The 7,494-nt window shown below is 42.6% G+C and overlaps 1 long non-coding RNA gene across 1 annotated transcript; it reads right to left on the bottom strand.

Annotated features, from left to right (window-relative positions):
• Window positions 1–225: 225 nt before the first annotated feature.
• LOC146195226 (uncharacterized) lies at window positions 226–6,698 on the bottom strand. Its single transcript, XR_014705543.1, has 3 exons — window positions 6,607–6,698; window positions 5,640–5,692; window positions 226–403 (listed from the first exon to the last, which is right to left on the bottom strand). It is a non-coding gene; the product is annotated as an uncharacterized LOC146195226 (long non-coding RNA).
• Between the last annotated feature and the right edge of the window lie 796 nt (window positions 6,699–7,494).

The following is a 7,494-nucleotide window of genomic DNA, read 5'->3' as shown; positions in this document are numbered from 1 at the left end:
GCGGTGCACAACCGTTAATCGAGAAACACGGCGTGACAACAAATACGACAGCAAAACCGGATAGAAAAGGCGCTAACTTCCAACGGAGCGTTTATTGCTGATCAGTAACATATATGACCTAAGGATGTTGATATTACCAACACGTCAAGCATATTCACTTCTGCGCACCGTCGTTGTTTGACGAAGCACTCTAAGTGTTTCTACTCTTGTTTAATAGTGATCCTTTCGAAGCCGGTTGCGAGGCATCTTAGTCTGCACTCGACGAAATATCAGAGGGAGCTGTGCTTTGCGGCTCTTTATCGTCGTCGGCGTCTTCGTTGGCTCCTCCGGTGGACTCGGTGGTATTTTGGTCATACACTGGTTTGCTCCAGTGTGTAGGAAGGCAAAAGGGGATGTTCATGAACTGTAAGAAAGAACATTCAAGAATAAACCCAAGAAGTTCATTTCAACCAGCTATAATCAGCATGTTTCTCAATTTCATGGTTTTGTTCCAACTCTCATTTTCACACACTGCTCTTTTGAGAGCCCCTAGTTTTATTTGCAGGCGGCCTCATTATAAAAAGGAAAACCTGAGTGTGTACAGAAAGCTAACTTTTTATTTATCTCTCTACTGCAGAAAAAAAGACTACTTTTATGCATAATATGCGTGACGATGAGTTGTTATAGAAGAGCATAAATATTTTTCTACCTGCACAAAATTACTCATTTATTAATCACAATAAGGCAACTAGGATGTGGAGCAATTTCAAAGTCCTTGCGTTTATCTATAAGCTTTGGAAGTACTTCTCTACAGTTTATGCGTGCACTATATATGTACATGAGTGGTAAAACGTATTTTATTAAAATAGGCAGAGCACAGGTCTGTGATTTGTTCATTCGGGGAAATGCGGACACACTTGCGGCAGGCTTTATGTCCCAGTTCGGAGCTATCGAGGAAGAAAATTTTACAGCAGTGGCACTTAAGTTATATTGTGTGAAGCCTGGACAGACCTCGGCGCAATCTTGCTTGGACGAAAATGTAATGTTTTTAGAAACTCTTTGTCAGTTAATTACTTCCGCTGTGCGGGATTGACCTTTTGCATAGAAGCCACTGCAGATATACTAAAATGCGCTTGCTTTCTGACTGGCTGGCGCTGGGTTGTGGGCGGGTAATTCATGCAGGGATCGAAAATTACTGACGCAGATATTCGGCTGTTTAGAGATAATGCAATTGATCGTCTGCTTCGTGTTGACTGCACTCTCTTCTCCAAGTGCAGCAGCTGGGCTTGGTCAGAATAATTCATCCACCGAACCAGCTTACCAGGTCTGCCCCTACGGATATCATGGAACCGCCAGATCAGACTTAATTCAGCAGCTAGTTATATGAGGCAGCGTCGGGCTTTACTTTTTGATGTGTCATGTTCCGACGGGCGAGTGCTGTGTCTCTGGTGCTCCTAGACGACCACATAAGGCGAAATATGCGGGGTGCATATGTTATGTTTAAAAACACTCTCGTTTGTTCCAAGAGCAAAATACAACTTTAACACCTCATGTCATCGATATTGAGGGCGCAGTGTACATTAAAAGTATGTAAGAGCAGCTGAAATCACGTATAAAGCTGTTCATTCTCTCAACAGAAGGAGGCGCCTTGTGAATGTCTGTGAATGCATTTTGTCAAAGTTGCTTGAGCTCTTAACATGCACCTCAAGAGCACGCTCTGTGGACTTAAAATGCTTGACTGACAGTGACTCTGTACAAATGTGACCTGCATTAATTCTATCGGCAGTGTGAAAGGACTCAGTGCTGTACAAACTTCGGATGTGCTACTGTCCATGAAAAGATATGGTCTGGGTCGTACATCTATTACTTGAGGAATATACAGCTTCATGCTGCAGTAAACTAACACAAAAATAAAAGTTCTAACACCTGAATCAAACTAGTTCGCTAACTGCCACGCGGAACAGATCTAAGGATATTCGGCTGTTTACTTTTGGCGGAAGATTCAATTCGAGTTTTCAAGGTCATAAAACAATATTATTATCATGTAGTGTTAGCTCAAAGCGGGGCCACGATGAGATGAAATGATTTTTCTTTCGACTGCAGATCCTCTTAGTGCCACCATTCTTAGTTGGGCTCTGAAATTTTTGCAAAACTATTCTACCTCTTCTATGTGCCCTAGTAACCAGTTTATTGCATGATCGGATAATTTTTATTGGGGAGATGCTCTCTAACAGCGATATAACTGTTTCAATGCTGGCTCTAGTACGGTATTCATATTTTCTTTAAGCATTAAACATTTACTGGTTTAATTCTCTCAGAAACATAGGGCAATGATCCATAATAGTGATGCTTATTTGCTCATGAGGAGACTGATTCTGTACAAGAGTGGACGCGAGAAAAGTTTGGAAACTTTCTTATTATTGAGCGCGCTCTGATGCCTTTCAGCGTTTCCTTTCTAAACACCTCGGATAGTCATTCAAACATAGTATAATACCATCCCTCCCAGCTTTCTTAGGTCTGGTTTAGTTCTGGTATGTCAATTGATAAGTGATCATTCAACATGAATATTGCCAGGAATTCAAAGGTGAATATTGCCAGGAAGTCATGTCATACATTTAAACGTAGCGGCTTCTAGCAGAAACGTTCCTCCTAGCAGTGCGCTAACGTGGACACGCCCGAGAGGCGGTGACTGAAAGCGCAGCAAATTTCTAGTAACCAGGGGTGGATAGTGAGTTTCTTTAATATTCCATAATAAATCTGCACACACCAGCCCAATACGGGGTGGGGGAGATCATATGCTCTCCCCTGTCCGGGCGGTTCACTAGGGGTAATGCCCCGGAAATCATATCAACTTCGCTAGCCGCTCTATGGTGATTTGATTTCGAGGCAAGGAACAAATATCTCGAAAAGTCGTAGGAAGTCAAAGATTGAAAACAACTACAAGCAGTGAGATATAATTCGCAACGTGACAATACATTGTTCTTCGGACCCAGTGTGGCATTAAGACTTTAAGCCTGTAGAAGCCTTATTACCTTGAATACATTTCCTGCGAGAATTGCGAGCAGTTCAGATTTGTAGAAAAAGGGGTACGGAGTAATATGAAAACAGACACGCCATTTTAAAACGGTTGCGGTAATTAGCAGAATGCCACATATTTGAAGATGGTCGGATGAAAGTAAAAATATTGGTTGCAGAAAGGGAAAAAATATAAATATTGTGAATTACTTGACCGCTAGGAGGATGATCTGTATTTAGCATGGCTACACATCAGCCAGAGGCTCGCGCTCAAGAGTTGATGCGCTTGATTCGGCGCACACCTAAACCATGGCGTTAGTGAGCATCCACGCGCCGCAAAGCACATGCTCAATTCCCTAGTCACGTGGTATAGAATTGAGAGCAACGCACGAAGTCCGCAGCTTCGCTTCTAATCAGCGGGAGATGTGAAGTGGCGTCACTAACCACGCCTCTTATCTGGCGGCTTGAGGACAAACGCGGCAATCAAAGCCCTTTGGAGTTGGAACAAAACGTGTAGAGCGTATACTCTACAACAATGTAAGTTGCACGCCGACCACAATAGAGAAGAGCGTTTGCCGCAGACTTAGACCGAAGAATGCTGGCACTATTTATTCCCCAACATAAACAAGACAAAGCACTTAAACGGTTCTACACCAGTGATGTGCATCACCACTGTAGAAGCCTTTCAGTGTATTCCTTTCTATATATTATACAGTATGCCAAGGCAGTACCTTTCACCTTTGAGTAACCAATTAGAACGCACGCATGATTTGTGGACGGCAAACCAGGGAACTGCAAAATTACATTACACTGCAGAATCAGCATTGGAATGTCGCGAAAGCAGGGATGCTGCTGTTGGTTACTTCTAGCAGTTTCATTCACTTCTTATTTACCTATTTTAGTCCTTGGTACTTTGAAACTGCGTGCTCATTCCTTCATATGCCCTTTTTCAGCTCTAGTACCGGTAGCGTGACGTCACATTCTCTACGTCACATTAATTCTTTTCATGTTCACCCCTTTTTGTCTTCGGTACTTTCAAATTGCACGCAAATCTCTTCCTATGCCGTTTTTCGGCTCTACTTCCAGCTGCGTGCCGTCCCATTCTTGACTTCACGCTGACTGATTACCTTAATTAACTAATTTAGTCTCTAGTACTTTCAAATTGCAAACCGATCCCTTATTATACCCTTTTTCGACTCGACTTCAAGTTGCGTACCGTCACATCGTTGACGTCACCTTAATTGACTGATTTATGTATCTATTTTAGTATCTGATAACTTCAAATGTGGCACAGCCATTGCCTAATGAGACCATTTTCGCCTTTACTTTTACATTTTTACTTTTAAAGAAATACCTAAATAACATATGGGCCTGATTATTTTTTCCGACACAGCGTTATATCACCCTCGATCGATTGAACCGCTCATAAACCTTTACCATTTCTCAATTACTGACTACGGCTGCGGACACGAGTTTGCGTATTTTCCCTGTAATTGATTACCTAGCTAACTTGTCGGCCTAATTTGTTTTCGGACACAACATTACGTCACCCTCTATTGATTGACCTCACTCCTTAAGTCCACCACTTCTCAATTACAACGGATTCGGGCACGATTTTGCGGACGCGGTCTGCGGACCCGGCCTGCGGACGCGGTCATCGGACAGAAATCTGTGACCATATCGAAGTAAGGTTTTTGCATTAATAATTTATTAAATGTAGCAAGCAACAGATCCTAAAAAATATAAATTGGCTACGTGGTGCAGTCGATAATGATAGACGACCCGCGCAAGCTTGCCCTCAGCCGTCGCTTGGTCTGATAACCCGTACGCAAGCACGAAATCGCGACTATCATAACGTGCCCAGAAACATAGCAAATACGAAAATGAATATATTTCTGCAGTTCAAGGAACGGGAGGCCATATGGCGCCTTGGAAAATTTATACACTACATACAATATTCTGGACCTTTACGTAATTTGAGACCTGAAGCGTTACTCCAGATGGCGCACATGATCGCTACAACGTGCTTTTAGAATTAAGTGCCTCAGTGACTTAACCCCAATTATCGTGGGACATTTAAAGTTACGAACAACAAGAATGATGCGATCACAAGGAACAAAGCGCTATGGATAATAAATTAATATCAAGCGTTTCAAATAAATTAATACGAGCTCGCTGTGACCTTAACATGTTAGCATTTGGGCAGAATTTGTACCTCTTTATAGAAGAAATGGAACTCGCACAGCGAGTTTAATCATCCAAGTGATATAATGTTCCTTAAGTCACAAATCTCAGGGGAGTCCCTTCGTGTGCGTCCGTCAAAACGTGACTGCTTCGACCACGATTTGATTCAGCAGCCTTGAGCAAAATAAAAGAACCCCAGAACACGAAAGCCACTGCGGCGATATGATGATGTAAAAGTTTGATCCAAAGTATGCAAACTGTTCTTTACATCACTATTTGTAACTGAGGTTTGAAATTTTATAGCATTGCTGTATTCTATTTCTTCTCTTGTTTTTATTGTTCTGAATATTTCGAAACATATCAGCTTAGTTTTTTCAAACTCACGACACGACGCATTTTAGTTTTATGCACCAAGGAATATTAGATATTTGCTTAGCTGAGGAATAAGGATAGAAGCTTACGTAGTAGCACTTCACTGTCACCTTTGAGGTGGAGGAAGAGACACTGGATCGGGCTGGAAAAAGAAACGCAAATTCGGGGTTATAATCACATTGAAGAAACCACAATAATAGAAAACAAATATAACGCCAGCTAATAGTTCTGCGCTTTTGACAACGCCTGCTTCTCAGAGGTAAGAACTAGTAAATTATGATTCCTCTAGCTCCTACACTGCTGCAAAAATTTGTAGCACCATTTAAAATGAACTATCTAAACGAGGCCTACAAGATGCCGCGTTTAGCAAAAGTGACTGAGAAACATATTTTTACTCCCCAGTCTTTTGATGGAGCCCTCAAGAAACCCTTAAGCTTTAAATTTGTGTAAGATTTGCCATGGATCTGATACTATATGTGTTGGGCTTTGAAAGCGCACTGACCTCAGCTGAAGCCTAATGTTTGTGTTTGAAAATTTCATCGCAGAGCATTCAATCTGCTTTTGCTTTCCCGGCAACAAAATAATCACGTAAATATTAGTGATATATTTTGATTCGATAGTGAAAACTTAGTTCCACGACAGGCATTCAAACTCAGTTTTTAATTTGTTAGTGTATAATACGGTTTTTCGAAATTGCGACAGTAGTGCTTTAAATTGCGCTGTGCATTGAGATAATGCATGGTTGTTCTACTGATACAAGACCCCATTGTCTTACCCAGTGACTCTGTCTTACCCAGTGAACGCCATAAGGGCTTCACTAGACGGTCGGGAAAAAGTTCAAGTTTCCTTGCTGCTTTACAAACACTGCCATGTTATATGAACGTTGAAATCGCACAGGTATTATGAGGTCTTTATTCGAATGTTGCGTCTCTATACGTGTTTTCTTACACACCACTGAACTGGCAAAATGAATTCTAGCGTTGCAAATATCCTTCTAAGCGTGAAGTACGCATTAAAGGTCGCCCTCAAGCCCATAAAGTAGACACAACCACTTACCTGCTGTAAGCGCAGCCATTGATATCAAAAGAGTCACGACCACGAGGCGCATTCTTTGTTTCGGCCGAGGATAATGCTGGAGAGAGTCAAATAGTAGCTAGGCTGGTAGAGACAACAGTGTATAGTGTCCTTTCCTTTTATTTGCAGCCGCAGGTTATGTGTCAAGGGAGCAGTGCAACGCTGGTCCAAACAAGACCGTGACGTACTCCCGGAGATCGTAACTCAGCCGTAAGGTCCCTTCTTTCCAACAACTTCAGCAAAGAAGGAAGCGCGAAGATTGGGAAATATTCAAAATAATGAACTAAGCAGCCAGGCAAGCGTGGCGACACCTGAAATATGTGGTCGGAACAGCAACGGCGCTGCGACCATACCGCAGGTGCTGTAAACGGATCTGTGTAGGGGCCCTGCGCAATTGCATAATTGACTACCCGGATACGAAATGCACAGCTTTTGTCATTGTCTGTTTGCGAGAGGAAGTTCGGAAGAAAGTTTTTGCAATGTGGTTATTTGGAGGGATTGGCTGAGCTCGAAAGTTGAAACAATTGAGCAATTTATGTTTAGCGCTAAATTTTCTGGGACATATTGATGGTTCAGTATAAAGTTCAATAGCAATGAGGGCTGCTTTGACGAAGGTTAAAAAAATATGTGATCATGCAAATCGTTTGAGCCCCGCCGGGGTGGTGCAGTGGTAAGACGCCCGACTACTGTGCCGGAGTTCCCGGGTTCGAACCCGACCGCGGCGGCTGCGTTTCGATGGAGGCGAAACGAAGTGGCGTCCGTGTGCTGTGCGATGTCAGCGCACGTTAAAGATCCCCAGGTGGTCGAAATTACTCAGTAGCCCTCCACTACGGCTCCTTTTTCTCTCTTTCCACCTTCATTCCCACCTTC

This window comes from Amblyomma maculatum, chromosome 3 (assembly GCF_055883805.1).
Source record: "Amblyomma maculatum isolate TAMU_Amacu chromosome 3, ASM5588380v1, whole genome shotgun sequence".
NCBI classification, from domain to species: Eukaryota; Metazoa; Arthropoda; class Arachnida; order Ixodida; family Ixodidae; genus Amblyomma; species Amblyomma maculatum.
This window is presented reverse-complemented; position numbering and strand designations above follow the sequence as displayed.